Consider the following 14876-nt stretch of genomic DNA (forward strand, 5'->3'; position numbering starts at 1 on the left):
CCCACATTTCTGCAGGTAAAGAAGTAAATAATGACTAGGATTTAATTTCCTATTTGTAAAGGGATGGGAACAGAGTCAGATTCAATTTTACTATTTAACATAAAATCATAAGCTATTTGTTACACATCCCAAGTTTGTACAGTTTTTTTTCGAATTTTTGAATTTTATTTTATTTACTTTTTTATAGCAGGTTCTTATTAGTCATCAATTTTATACACATCAGTGTATACATGTCAATCCCAATCGCCCAATTCATCATTTTAAAATAATTCTGAGACTCGCGTTTTGATCGTGGCTCAGCTCATGGCTAGCTGTGTGACCTTGGGCAGTCACATAATTCCTCCTAGTTTGTACAGTCTTAACGGCATCATAGTAATTTTAAAAGTCTCTAGTTTTCTCTGGCAGACACACCCAACATTTCTTGTATACATGGGATACATCATGTGTATCCCTACAACTCAAAAACTATATTTTCAGTTGCAAAGAAAAAGCTCAATTAGACTCTTAAGACCACATACAGAAACAACTCTACTTAAGTTCAATCCCAAACTCCTTCCTTCCCTTCCTCTTTAGATGGTCTCTTTATCTCTATAAAGAACCTGGCCAGAAAGTCAATCTTTTCCCCTGCTCAAGTTACTGCAGAAGAGGTCCCTAAGTGGAGACACCTAGCCTGTAAGCAGTATTGAGGAGGAGGGGTGGGTCGTAGGGAGAGTGATAAGCATGAACGGCTCTCTGAGGTTGAAAGAATGATGACAAGTATAGCTAATATGTTGAGTGCTATCCTGTGCTGGGCACTTACTACTTCACATATATTAATTTGATTAATGAAGGAGGTACAGTTACCTCCCCATTTTACTAGTAAGGAAGCTTTAATGCAATGAAATGACATTCCCAAGTTCACACAACTACTCATTGGGAGAGCTGGGCTTTCAACCCAGACATTCCATCTCCAAAACCCTCAGGTAATTTTTATGAGATGAAGTAAAAATTGTTGAAGCTTGGTCTTATATACTTGGAGGTCCACTATAGTATTTTCTATACTTTTGTATATGTTTGAAATCTTCCAAATTAAAAACTTAAAAAAAAAAGGGGGTGATTTCAGGGTGTCCAGACTAACTCTACACATTTCTCAGTTTGTAATAATTAACGGAATAGATGAAAATAAGTATCAAGCATCTTTACACGTCTGTTTCTAGCAATGGCAGATGCTCCATAGCTTTTACATAGGTTTAAGGTTATTCTGGGCTATTCTGAATTCGTGGTAAGACTGCATTCCCTAGCATTCTCTCCCCATCACACAACCCAGGCACAGAGCCACAGAACTCCTAAAGTACTGTCGACCGTGACAAGCGCACTGGGATCAAACGGGAAATGAACAGACTTTAGAGTCCGTTTTCAATCTGAATCATATTTCTACCCGTCCCTACCTATTAGGTCAGCGCTTCTGGTCTCAGAGTCTCAGTTGCCTGTTTCGTAAAATGAGAACAACGAAGTCTACCTTGCAGGCTTGGTGCGTGCATAAAGAAGGAAAATATGGGGCTTCTCTGGTGGTGCAATGGTTAAGAGTCCGCCTGCCGATGCAGGGGACACGGGTTCGTGCCCCGGTCGGGGAAGAGCCCTACATGCCGCGGAGCGGCTGAGACCCTGAGCCATGGCCAATGAGCCTGCGCGTCCGGAGCCTGTGCTCCGCAACGGGAGAGGCCACAACAGTGAAAGGCCCACGTACCAGAAATAAAAAAAAAAAGAAGGAAACTATGAAGGGCCAACACTGGCTTTCAAAGAGTTAACCCTCAATCTGTTCTGTCCCCTTCCTCCCCTTCCCGCCTCTGCAACGGGATGAAAAAAGCTAACTTTCCTTTTCGAAAAGTTAGATATTGTAGCGTTTAACGTCGTTATCAAAAAAATAGGGGCTGGCTAAGTCCCAGTGACCGGTATACCGAGGGAAAATCCACACACGTCTATGCCTCGCTCAGACACAGGGCCGCTTTCCCGACTTTAGCAAACTTGCACGGCCGAAACGCCCCGGGGGCGGATGACTAACCCCGGAGCTGCGGCTCCTGGGCCCTAGTCGGGCACCGCCCCGCCCCCCCCACCGGCCACGCACGCGCAGTCACTCGCCGGCCACGGCGACTGCTGTTGTCTGGCTTCGTTGGGCTGGGCTGTCCACCGAGCACAGGCGTGTCCCTGCTGAGGGCCCGCGCGGGCTTAGGCTTCCAGATCGACGGGTGGGGACGGCCGCTGAGCGTGCGAACAAGTCTTTGCTTTTCCGAGTCGCTCTTTTCCAGGCTCGGTCCGGTGGTCAACATGGCCCGTGAGTATGCGGACGGGTAGGGGAAGCGGCGGGGAGCGTCCGGCGAGGAAGTCGAGCTCCAAGGCGCGGCGGGCGGGCAGGCTGGGGCCAGCTGGTGAAACCCCTTACGTCCGGCGCGGTGGTGACCCGGTTTTTAGTCAGCAGAGGGAGAGGGACGGTTGGCTCCGGTCCGGCCTGAAAGGTCGGGCAGGTGCCTGCCCCTCGGGTGCGAGTTTACACGGTAAGGAACACCTCCCCGGTGGTGAGGTGTGTGGAGCCCCGGGAGGGATCCTGGTCTGGAGGTGGTTTATAGCTGGTACTTAATACTTAATTAAGGTCGTGAGGCCTAAGGAGGACAGGGAACTCTAAGTCTCCTCTCTAGTTCTTTTGTTTGGCCCTCGAAGGTAATGTTTTACAAGCATCTGTAATGCTCGCTTAACAGTTGAATTATGATGGGCCAACGTGTGTGCGAGGTGTAATCTGTGGTGTATCTTTCTCTCTCCACCCACACCTCTCAAAAGCCAGAACTTATTTTGGAATACTGGCCCATAGAGACAGACGATTGGAACGCCTCCTTTAAGAGATATGGTGTTTATAGCCAGTGAACACCTTAACTGGTATCATGATACTGTTAGGAACTTTAGTGTTTACTTTTAAGCTTCCTCCTTGTCGTCAGATCCCCGGAACAACATTCAGTGCAGTACTCTGCTGGCTTATCTCTCAAAAAGCAAACTTCAGATGCATTTAAATAAGACCCTTAGAATGGAATTATTAATTTTGGAGATGGAAAAATAACATCACTATTTCTCTTTGTAGGTGGAAATCAACGAGAACTTGCCCGCCAGAAAAACATGAAGAAATCCCAGGAAATTAGTAAGGGAAAAAGAAAAGAGGATAGCTTGACTGCCTCTCAGAGGAAACAGAGGTGAGTTATGCTAAAGGAATTCTCAAGTCACAGAAGTTTTCATTTTGGAGAATGGAAAGCAGTTTTAAAATCCTTAGTAGAACTAGGCCTGCAAGGAAGGGGTAACAGCTGCATATCTGTTGTGTGCCAGGCATACTAAAATTATAAGCGATAGTCATTATCGCAACCCATGGATGAAGAATTTCAAGCTCTCAAGCTATAATTTGTCTTGCAGAGAATCTCATGTAGCTCCACCACAACCATAAGAATTTCATTTAGCTTCCATGTGCAAGGCATTGTTAGGTGCTGAGGGTAAACATTTCCCAAGCAGACATCCTACTCATACTACTCTGGGTGACAGGTCACCAATTATATTGATAACTTCTGAAAGAGACACAAAGTATATGTAGTTATACTGACTTTTGAAGATCCATTGGATTGGAGAGAATGCAGGTGCACTGCCTTGACATACAAGTGACAATACAAAACTGCTACAGAAATATCAATACTTTGAGTCTACAGCTTAAGTTTTTTTTAAAAAAAGCATTCATAAAAAAAAAAAAAGCATTCATGTTTCTAAAAAAAGTTAGCCAAATTTCATTTTATTCTAAAATCAAATTTTGTTGTTCATGTGAAACTCGGAGGCCAGGTGAAGAATTGACTACACAGGCTCCATCGTGGCTTCTCTGTGGTCCTCAAGGCTGGCTGCACATTAGAACCACCTGGGAAAACTTGATGTCTGCTCAAGCCTGTGCCTTATACCCAGCCCTGAATTAACTGGTGTGGGGCTGGACATTAAAAGGTGCTCTAGGTAAATTTTATTATACTTAAGTTAAACCTGACTTTAAAAGCTCCCCAGGTGGTTCTGATATGCAGTCAGAATTTAATGAAGTTGAAGCCCTTAATTATCACTTCACACTGTCTTTCTATGACATTTATTGTTAAAGTGATAAGCTTTGCTTTAAATTTGTTTACTTACATTGGAGTAGAAGTGAACCAATCAGTGGAATGGTACAGATCAGTAACCCTGAAATAATATTTTTATTGAGAAACTTAGTGTAGTTTGGCTCAGTGATAGTCACTGCTTAATGACTACCCACTGCTTACAAAGCTCTGTGCTAGATGCTCTATATTTACCTCTATTCATCATAATTGTGAAAAGTGCTATTAGCCCCAATACATGCAATGAGAGACTGGGGCTCTGAACTTCAATAACATTACTAAGATCACACAGCAAGCACAGCAGAGTTTGGTTACAAACAGAAAAATAACTATTACTGTTTTTATTCAGGATACCTCATTTTTTTTGTAGCTGTCTTGTTTTTCCTTCCTTCTCATTCCTTGTTTTTGCTATTGGCCTCTCAGAAATGTCTACTAACACGGACAGAGCTACTCATCCTGAATTAAAATCTAATACTAAATATATGCAATAACAACATAGGAAAGAGCCTGGTCTTTGAAATTGGACAGACCTTAGTTTTTTGTGTGATTTGGGGCAAATTATTTAGCTCTAAGCCTTTAACTTTTTTTTAAAATCTGAGACAGAGACAATAACTCAAAGTTGTCGTGGGACTTAATCCAGAGCCAGCAAAGTGCTTGGCACATAGTAGGTGTTGAATACATAGCCATTTAATATATTTTTTAATATGGGCTCATGGACCATCCAGCCCAGGTAATCTGGTTTTAGTTCACAGTATGTGAAGGTTCAGCCAGAGACACAAAGGGTTAAGAAAATGCCCTGAATATCCTGCTTTTTGGCTTGTAAGAAACTGAATTGATTCATAACATCTATGTTCTAACCCTAGGTACCACTTAGGATATCTAGAAGACTTCTGAAATGCCCCTTCATTCACGAAAAAATTTATAGTGAATTAACTTTGTTGACAACCAAGATTAATTGCCATTATTTCTACATATAGCTGCCTCATGTCAGATGGTGTGCTTGTGTGTGTGTGTGTGTGTGTGTGTGTTTGTGTGTGTGTATGTATGTGTTCCTCAGAACAACCTGATATGTATTACTCTAATTTTGAAAAGACTTGGAAGTCATTTATCCAAGGTCATGACAACAGTACAGATTGTATTCAAAATAAGATCTGACTTCAAAGCCTTTCCATTCTTCACCTTCTATCTTCACCATTCTATCTCCGTCCATGAAAATGGAAAGACATGAAAGTTTGTATCTTCTTTTAAATTGTTTTCTAATATACTGAATGGATTATTATAGAAAACAAATGAGAACATAAAATCAGTTTTCCTGTAACAACTTACAGCCTTTTCCCCCCATATAGGGACTCTGAGATCATGCAGCAAAAGCAGAAGGCAGCCAATGAGAAGAAGTCTATGCAGACAAGAGAAAAATGATGACTATTTGGAAAACCTGGGTGCTGCTGCTAACTAAGTGTATCATAGGCTCTATGATCAAGATTTTGTAGAGTGAACAGTCAGTACATGTTATATCCTTATAAAACTATTTTAAACTTTACCTTTCAGCCTGACTTAGTGTGATGTTTCAGAACCATTCTTCAAAGAATAAAACACTAACCGTGCATGTGACATATTGGTGAACATTGTTTTTTATCACCAGTGAGCATTTATACAATTTATTAGAGAGGTAATATGATCAGGTAACAGGATATTGTATATAAATCTAGAATCTTTGTCATAAACTTTGTTAAAGTATATCTTTAAAGTCGACTTTATTGTGTAATAGAATTTAAGATACATTTATCTAATTTTGCTTTGTAATCAACTAGTTTGCTTGAAAAGTTTACAAAAAATAGTAAAAACCACCTGGAATAGCAACTAAATGAACATAAACTAAATGAGGTCTCAGTAAGGGTTCTACTTACAGCTTTAAAATTTTCTGGAATAAGTGCCTTTTTTTAAAAAAGAATTTCTTTTTTATTTTTAAAGAAATTTATTTTATTTTTGGCTGTGTTGGTTCTTCATTGCTGCATGCGGGCTTTCTCTAGTTACGGCGAATGGGGGCTCCTCTTCGTTGTGGTGCACCGGCTTCTCATTGCAGTGGCTTCTCTTGTTGCAGAGCATGGGCTCTATGCATGCGGGTTCAGTAGTTGTGGCATGCAGGCTCAGTAGTTATGGCTCGTGGGCCCTAGAGCACAGGCTCAGTAGTTGTGGCACATGGGCTTAGTTGCTCCACAGCATGTGGGATCTTCCCAGAACAGGGCTCGAATCCATGTCCCCTGAGTTGGCAGGTGGATTCTTAACCACTGCACCACCAGGGGAGCCCCTGCCTTTTTTTTCTTAATAGAGTTTATTTTATAGAGCAAAATTAGGGTCACAAAAAAATTTAGATTTCTCATCTACCCCCTGGCCCTACTCATACATAGCCTCCCCATTATGAACATCCCCTACCAGAGTGGTATCCTTGCTGTAACTGATGAACCTCCATTGACACATCATTATCACCCAAAGTACATAGTTTACATTAGGATTCACTCTTTGCCTTCTAAGAGTGCCTTTTTTTTTTTTGTGGATATGTTAATGTTTTTTGTTTTTAGTTTAAGTATAATTGACTTAGAATATTAGTTTCAGGGCTTCCCTGGTGGTGCAGTGGTTGAGAGTCCCCCTGCCGGTGCGGCAGACATGGGTTTGTGCCCTGGTCCAGGAGGATCCCACATGCTGCGGAGCGGCTAGGCCCGTGGGCCATGGCCGCTGAGCCTGCGCGTCCGGAGCCTGTGCTCAGCGATGGGAGAGGCCACGGCAGTGAGAGGCCCGTGTACCGCAAAAAAAAAAAAAAAAAAAAAAAAAAAAAGAATATTAGTTTCAGGTGTGCAACATAGTGATTCAATGTTTTTATACATTACAAAGTGATCACCGCAATGTCTAGTCACCATCACCACAAAAAGTTACTATAATATTATTGACTATATTCCCTACACTGTACATTATATCCCCGTGACTTTTTTATTTTATAGCTAAGTTTGTATCTCTTAATCTTTTTCCCTTATTATGTGCATTTTCCCACCTTCCTCCACTCTGGTGACATCAGTTTGTTCTCTGTACCTGTGAGTGAATTTCTGTTTTGTTTATGTTTGTTCATTTGTTTTGTTTTTTAGATTCCACATGTAAGTGAAGCCATATGGTATTTGTCTTTCTCCATCTGGCTTATTTCACTTAGCATAATACTCTCTGTGTCCATTCATGTTGTCACAAATGGTAAGATTTCATTCTTTTTTATTGCTGAGTAATATTCCATTGTATATGTGTACATATACACCACAGCTCCTTTATCCATTCATCTCTCAAGGGACAGTTAGGTTGCTTCCATATCTTGGCCGTTGTAAGTGCTACAATGAACATAGGGATAGATAAATCTTTTCAAATTAGTGTGTTTGTTTTCTTCAGATATGTTTAATTTTTTGAGGAACCTCCATACTCTTTTGCATTGTGACTATACCAATTTACATTCCCACCAACAGTACACAAGAGTTCCCTTTTCTCCACATCCTCACCAACACTCATTATTTCTTTTTGATAAAAGTCATTCTGACAAGTGTGAGGTGATATCTCATTGTGGTTTTGATTTTCATTTCCCTGATGATTAGTGGTGGTAGGCTTCTTTTCATGGATTGGTTGGCCATCTGTATGTCTTTGGAAAAATATCTATTCAGATCCTCTGACCATTTTTTTTTTTTTTCTTGCGGTACGCGGGCCTCTCACTGCCATGCCTCTCCCGTTGCGGCGCACAGGCTCCGGACGCGCAGGCCCAGCGGCCATGGCTCACGGGCCCAGCCGCTCCGCGGCACGCGGGATCCTCCCGGACCGGGGCGCGAACCCGCGTGCCCTGCATCGGCAGGCGGACTCTCAACCACTGCGCCACCAGGGAAGCCCCCTCTGACCATTTTTTAATCAGATTGTTTCTTTTTTTTTATATTGAGTTGTATAAGTTCTCTCTGTATTTTTTATATTAACCCCTTATTGGACATATCATTTGCAAATATCTTCTCCCATTCAGCCATTCAGGATGTTGCCTTTTGATTTTGTTGATGGTTTCCTTTGCCACGCAAAAGCTTTTTAGTTTGGTGTAGTCCCATTTGTTTATTTTTGGTTTTGGGGGGTTTTTTTGGCTGTGCTATGTGGCTTGTGGGATCTTAGTTCCCCGACCAGGGATTGAACCTACACAGAAAGCACAGAGTCCTAATCACTGGACCGCCAGGGAATTCCCTGTTTATTTTTGCTTTTGTTGCCCTTGTCTGAGGAGACGGATCCAAAAAAATACTGCTAATGCTGATGTGAAATATCATACATAGTGCCTATATTTTCTTCTAAGAGATTTGTGGTTTCATGTCTTACATGTAAGTCTTTAATCTGTTTTGAGTTTATTTTCATACATGGTGTAAAAAAATTGTCTAGTTTCATTCTTTTACATATAACTCTACAGTTTTGCCACCACGACTTATTGAAGAGACTGTCTTTCCCCTATTTTGTGTTCTTGCCACCTTTGTTGTACATTAATTGTGCATTTAAGTGTGGGTTCATTTCTGGGCTGTGTATTCTGTTCATGTGATCTATATGTCTGTTTTTGTGCCAGTACCATACTGTTTTGATGACTGGAACTTAGTAGTATAGTTTGAAATCAGGGACCATGATACCTTCAACCTTTCTTTATCAAGATTGCTTTGGCTATTTGAGGTTAAGATTTGTTCTTTTTCTGTGAAAAATGCAATGGGTGTTTTGATAGGGATTGCATTGAATCTGTAGGTTGCTTTCAGTGTTATAGACATTTTGACAATAATAATTCTTCCAATCCATGAACACAGAATAGCTTTCTATTTATTTGAGTTGCCTGCAATTTTATTCATAAGTGTTTTACAGTTTTCAGAGCACAGGTCTTTCACCTCCTTGAGCAAATTAATTCCTAGGTATTTTATTCTTTGCGATGCAATTCCAAATGAATTGTTTTCTTAATTTCTCTGTCTGCTAGTTCATTATTAAGGTATAAAAATGCAACAGGTTTCTGTATATTCATTCTGTATCCTGAAACTATACTAAATTTTTTTTTAGTTCTAATAGTCTTTTTGCTGGCATCTTTAAGGTTTTCTATATATAGTATAATGTTGTCTGCAAATAGTGACAGTTTTATTTCTTCCTGTCCAATTTGGTTGACTTTTTGTTTGGCTTTTGTCCGTGCTGCACAGCATGTGGGATCCTAGTTCCCCAACCAGGGATCAAACCCACACCCCCTGCAGTGGAAGCACAGAGTCTTAACCACTGGACCACCAGGGAGGTCCCTGGATGACTTTTATTTATTTTCTTGTCTGATTGCTCTGACTGGGATGTCTAACTATGTTGAATAACAGTGGCAAGAGTGTCCTTGTCTTGTTCTCAATTTTAGAGGAAAAGCTTTCAGCTTTCCCGTATTGTGTATGAAGTTAGCTATGGGTTTGTCATATATGGCCTTAATTATGTTGAGGTATGTTCCCTCTGTAACCACTTTGTTGCGAGCTTTTATCATAAATGGATGTTGAATTTTTCTTAACAGCTTTTTCTGCAGCTACTTATATGATTTTTATTCTTCAGTTTGTTAATATGATATATAACATTGATGGATTTGTAGATATTGAACCACCCTTGCATCCCTGGGGTAAATACCACTTAGTTATAGTGTATAATCCTTTTAATGTATTGTTGAATTCAGTTTGCTAATATTTTGTTGAGGGTTTTTGCATCTTTGTTCATCAGTGATATTGGCCTATAATTTTCTTTTTTTATACTCTCTTTGTCTGGTTTGGATCGGTTAATGCTGGACTCGTAGAATGAATTTGGAAGCATTCCTTATTCTTCTGTTTTTCGGAACAGTTTGAGAAGGGTAGGTATTAATTAACTGTTCCTTAAATGTTTGGTAGAATTTACCTGTGAAGCTGTCTGATCCTGGACTTCTATTTGTTGGCAGTTTTTGGTTACTGATTCAATTTCATTACTAGTAAACAGGCTGTTCAGATTTTCTGTTCTTCCTGATTCATTCTTGGAAAATTGTACGTTTCTAGTAATTTATCCATTTCTTCTGTGCTGTCCAGTTTGTTGGTGTAATTGTGGTAGTCTCATGATTCTTGGTATTTCTGTGGTATTAATTGTAACTTCCGCCCTTTCATTTCTGATTTTATTTGGGGCCCCTCTTTCTCTTGATGAGTCTTGCGAAAGGTTTATAAATTTTGTTTATCTTTTCAAAGAACCAGCTCTTAGTTTCACGGATCTTTTTAATTGATTTTTTTAGCCTCTATTTCATTTATTTCTGCTCTAATCTTTATTATTTCCTGACTTCTACTAACTTTGGGCTTTGTTCTTCTTTTCCTAATTCCTTTAGATGGAAAGTTAAATTGTTTGAGATTTTTCTTGTTCTTGAGGCAGGCCTGTATTGCTATGAACTACCCAATTAGAATTGCTATTGCTGTGTCCCATAGATTTTGGAAAATTGTGTTTCCATTTTCATTTGTCTAAAGGTATTTTTTTATTTCCTTTTTCATTTCTTCATTAAACCATTGGTGGTTTACTGAAAAGTTGTTTAGTCGCCACATGTTGTGTGTTTTCCAGTTTTCTTCTTACAACTGGTTACTGGTTTCATACTGTTGTGGTTGGAAAAGATGCGTGATATGATTTCAGTCTCCTTATATTTATTGAGACTTGTTTTGTGGCCTAACGTGATCTCTCCTATACAGTGTTTCATGTGCATTTGAAAAGAATGCATGCCCTGCAGTTTTGGGGGTTTTTTTTTGTTTTTTTTCTTAACATCGTTATTGGAGTGTAATTGCTTTACAGTGTTGTGTTAGTTTCTGCTGTATAACAAAATGAATCAACTATATGTATACGTATATCCCCATATCCCCTCCCTCTTGCATCTCCCTCCGATCCTCCTTATCCCACCTCTCTAGGTGGTCTCAAAGCACCAAGCTTATCTCCCTGTGCCATGCAGCTGCTTCCTACTAGCTATCTATTTTACATTCGGTAGTGTATATATGTCAATGTTACTCTCACTTTGTCCTAGCTTACCTTTCCCCCTCCCTGTGTCTTCAAGTCCATTCTCTATGTCTGTGTCTTTATTCCTGTCCTGCCCCTAGGTTCATCAGAACCATTTTTTTTTATATTCCATCTATATGTGTTAGCATACAGTATTTGTTTCTCTCTTTCTGACTTACTTCACTCTGTATGACAGACTCTAGGTCCATCCACCTCACTACAAATAACTGAATTTCATTTCTTTTTATGGCTGAGTAATATTCCATTGTATATATGTGCCACATCTTCTTTATCCATTCATCTGTCAATGGACACTTAGGTTGCTTCCATGTCCTGGCTATTGTAAATAGTGCTGCAATGAACATTGTGGTACATGACTCCTTTTGAATTATGGTTTTCTCAGGGTATATGCCCAATAGTGGGATTGTTGGGTCATATGGTAGTTCTATTTTTAGTTTTTTAAGGAACCTCCATACTGTTCTCCATAGTGGCTGTATCAATTTACATTCCGAGCAACAGTGCAACAGGGTTCCCTTTTCTCCACACCCTCTCCAGCATTTATTGTTTGTAGATTTTTTTTTTTTTTTTGTGGCGGGCCTCTCACTGTTGTGGCCTCTCCCGTTGCAGAGCACAGGCTCCGGACGCACAGGCCCAGCGGCCATGGCTCACGGGACCAGCCACTCCGCGGCATGTGGGATCTTCCCAGACCGGGGCATGAACTCGCGTCCCCTGCATCGGCAGGCGGACTCTCAACCACTGCGCCACCAGGGAAGCCCCTGTTTGTAGATTTTTTGACAGTGGCCACTCTGTCTGGTGTGAGGTGATACCTCATTGTAGTTTCGATTTGCATTTCTCTAATGATTAGTGATGTTGAGCATTCTTTCATGTGTTTGTTGGCAATCTGTATATCTTTTTTGGAGAAATGTCTAGGCCTTTTGCCCATTTTTGGATTGGGTTGTTTGTTTTTTTGATATTGAGCTGCATGAGCTTCTTGTATATTTTGGAGATTAATCCTTTGTCAGTTGCTTCATTTGCAAATATTTTCTCGCATTCTGATGGTTGTCTTTTTGTCTTGTTTATGGTTTCCTTTGCTGTGCAAAAGATTTTAAGTTTCATTAGGTCCCATTTGTTTATTTTTCTTTTTTATTTCCATTTCTCTAGGAGGTGAGTCAAAAAGGATTTTGCTGTGATTTATGTCATAGAGTGTCTGCCTGTGTTTTCCTCTAAGAGTTTTATAGTGTCTGGCCATACATTTAGGTCTATAATCCATTTTGAGTTTATTTTTGGGTTTGGTGTTAGGGAGTGTTCTAATTTCATTCTTTTACATGCAACTGTCCAGTTTTCCCAGCACCACTTATTGAAGAGGCTGTCTTTTCTCCATTGTATATTCTTGCCTCCTTTATCAAAGATAAGATGACCATAGGTGCATGGGTTTATCTCTGGGCTTTCTATCCTGTTCCATTGATCTATCTTTCTGTTTTTGTGCAAGTACCATATTGTCTTCATTACTGTAGCTTTGTAGTATAGTCTGAAGTCCAGGAGCCTGATTCCTCCCACTCCATTTTTCTTTCTCAAGATTGTTTTGGCTGTTCAGCGTCTTTTGTGTTTCCATGCAAATTGTGCAATATTTTGTTCTGGTTCTGTGAAAAATGCCATTGGTAGTCTGATAGGGATTACATTGAATCTGTAGATTGCTTTGGGTAGTAGAGTCATTTTCACAATGTTGATTCTTTCTCTCCAAGAACATAGTATATCTCTTCATCTGTTTGTATCATCTTTAATTTCTTTCATCAGTATCTTATAGTTTTCTTCATACAGGTCTTTTGTCTCCTTAGGTAGGTTTATTCCTAGGTATTTTATTCTTTTTGTTGTAGTAGTAAATGGGAGTTTTTCCTTAATTTCTTTTTCAGATTTTTCATCATTAGTGTATAGGAATGCAAGAGATTTCTGTGCATTACTTTTGTATCCTGCTACTCTACCAAATTCATTGATTAGCTCTAGTAGTTTTCAGGTAGCATATTTAGGGTTCTCTATGTATAGAATCATGTCATCTGCAAACAGTGACAGTTTTACTTCTTCTTTTCCGATTTGGATTACTTTTATTTCTTTTTCTTCTCTGATTGCTGTTTCTAAAACTTCCAAAACTATGTTGAATAATAGTGGTGAGAGTGGGCAACCTTGTCTTGTTCCTGATCTTAGAGGAAATGGTTTCAGTTTTTCACCATTGAGAATGATGTTGGCTGTGGGTTTGTCATATATGGCCTTTATTATGTTGAGGTAGGTTCCCTCTATGCCTACTTTCTGGAGAGTTTTTATCATAAATGGGTATTGAATTTTGTCAAAACCTTTTTTTGCATCTACTGAGATTATCATATGGTTTTTATCCTTCAATTTGTTAATATTTGATTTGCATATATTGAAGAATCCTTACATTCCTGGGATAAACCCCACTTGACCATGGTGTATGATCCTTTTAATGTGCCATTGGATTCTGTTTGCTAGTATTTTGTTGAGGATTTTTGCATCTATGTTCATCAGAGATATTGGCCTGTAGTTTTCTTTCTTTGTGACATCTTTGTCTGGTTTTGGTATCAGGATGATGGTGGCCTCGTAGAATGAGTTTGGTAGTGTTCTTTGCTCTGAAATATATTGGAAGAATTTGAGAAGGATTGGTGTTGGCCCTTCTCTAAATGTTTGATAGAATTTGCCTGTGAAGCCATGTGGTCCTGGACTTTTGTTTGTTGAAAGATTTTTAATCACAGTGTCAATTTCACTGCTTATGATTGGTCTATTTATATTTTCTGTTTCTTCCTGGTTCAGTCTCAGAAGGTTGTGCTTTTCTAAGAATGTGTCCATTTCTTCCAGGTTGTCCATTTTATTGGCATATAGTTGCTTATAGTAATCTCTCATGATCCTTTGTATTTCTGCAGTGTCAGTTGTTACTTCTCCTTTTTCATTTCTAATTCTGTTGATTTGAGTCTCTTCCCTTTTTTCTTGATGAGTCTGGCTAATGGTTTATGGATTTTGTTTATCTTCTCAAAGAACCAGCTTTTAGTTTTATTGACCTTTGCTATTGTTTCTCGTTTCTATTTCATTTATTTCTGCTCTGATCTTTATGATTTCTTTCCTTCAACTGACTTTGGGTTTTCTTTGTTATTCTTTCTCTAGTTGTTTTAAGTATAGGGTTAGATTTTTTGTTTGATATTTTTCTTGTTTCTTGAGTTGAGATTGAACTGCTATAAACTTCCCTCTTAGAACTGCTTTTGGTGCATCCCATAGGTTTTGGGTTGCTGTGTTTTCATTGTCATTTGTTTCTATGTATTTTTAAATTTCTTCTTTGATTTCTTCAGTGATCTCTTGGTTATTTAGTAGTGTATTGTTTAGCCTCCATGTGTTTGTATTTTTTACAGATTTTTTTCCTGTAATTGATATCTAGTCTCATAGCATTGTGGTCGGAAAAGATACTTGAGACGATTTCAATTTTCTTAAATTTACCAAGGCTCAATTCGTGACCCAAGATATGGTCTGTTCTGGAGAATGTTCCATGAGCACTTGAGAAGAAAGTGTATTCTGTTGTTTTTGGATGGAATGTCCTATAAATATCAATTAAGTCCATCTTGTTTAATGTATCCTTTAAAGCTTGTGTTTCCTATTTATTTTCATTTTGGATGATCTGTCGATTGGTGAAAGTGGGGTGTTAAAGTC

At 39.4% G+C, this 14876-nt stretch overlaps 1 long non-coding RNA gene across 1 annotated transcript; it reads left to right on the forward strand.

Annotated features, from left to right (window-relative positions):
• Nucleotides 1-2105: 2105 nt before the first annotated feature.
• LOC116750412 lies at nucleotides 2106-5747 on the forward strand. The gene is made up of 2 exons (XR_004349012.1): nucleotides 2106-2311; nucleotides 3107-5747. It is a non-coding gene; the product is annotated as an uncharacterized LOC116750412 (long non-coding RNA).
• Nucleotides 5748-14876: the final 9129 nt, after the last annotated feature.

This window comes from Phocoena sinus, chromosome 3, assembly GCF_008692025.1.
Source record: "Phocoena sinus isolate mPhoSin1 chromosome 3, mPhoSin1.pri, whole genome shotgun sequence".
NCBI classification, from domain to species: Eukaryota; Metazoa; Chordata; class Mammalia; order Artiodactyla; family Phocoenidae; genus Phocoena; species Phocoena sinus.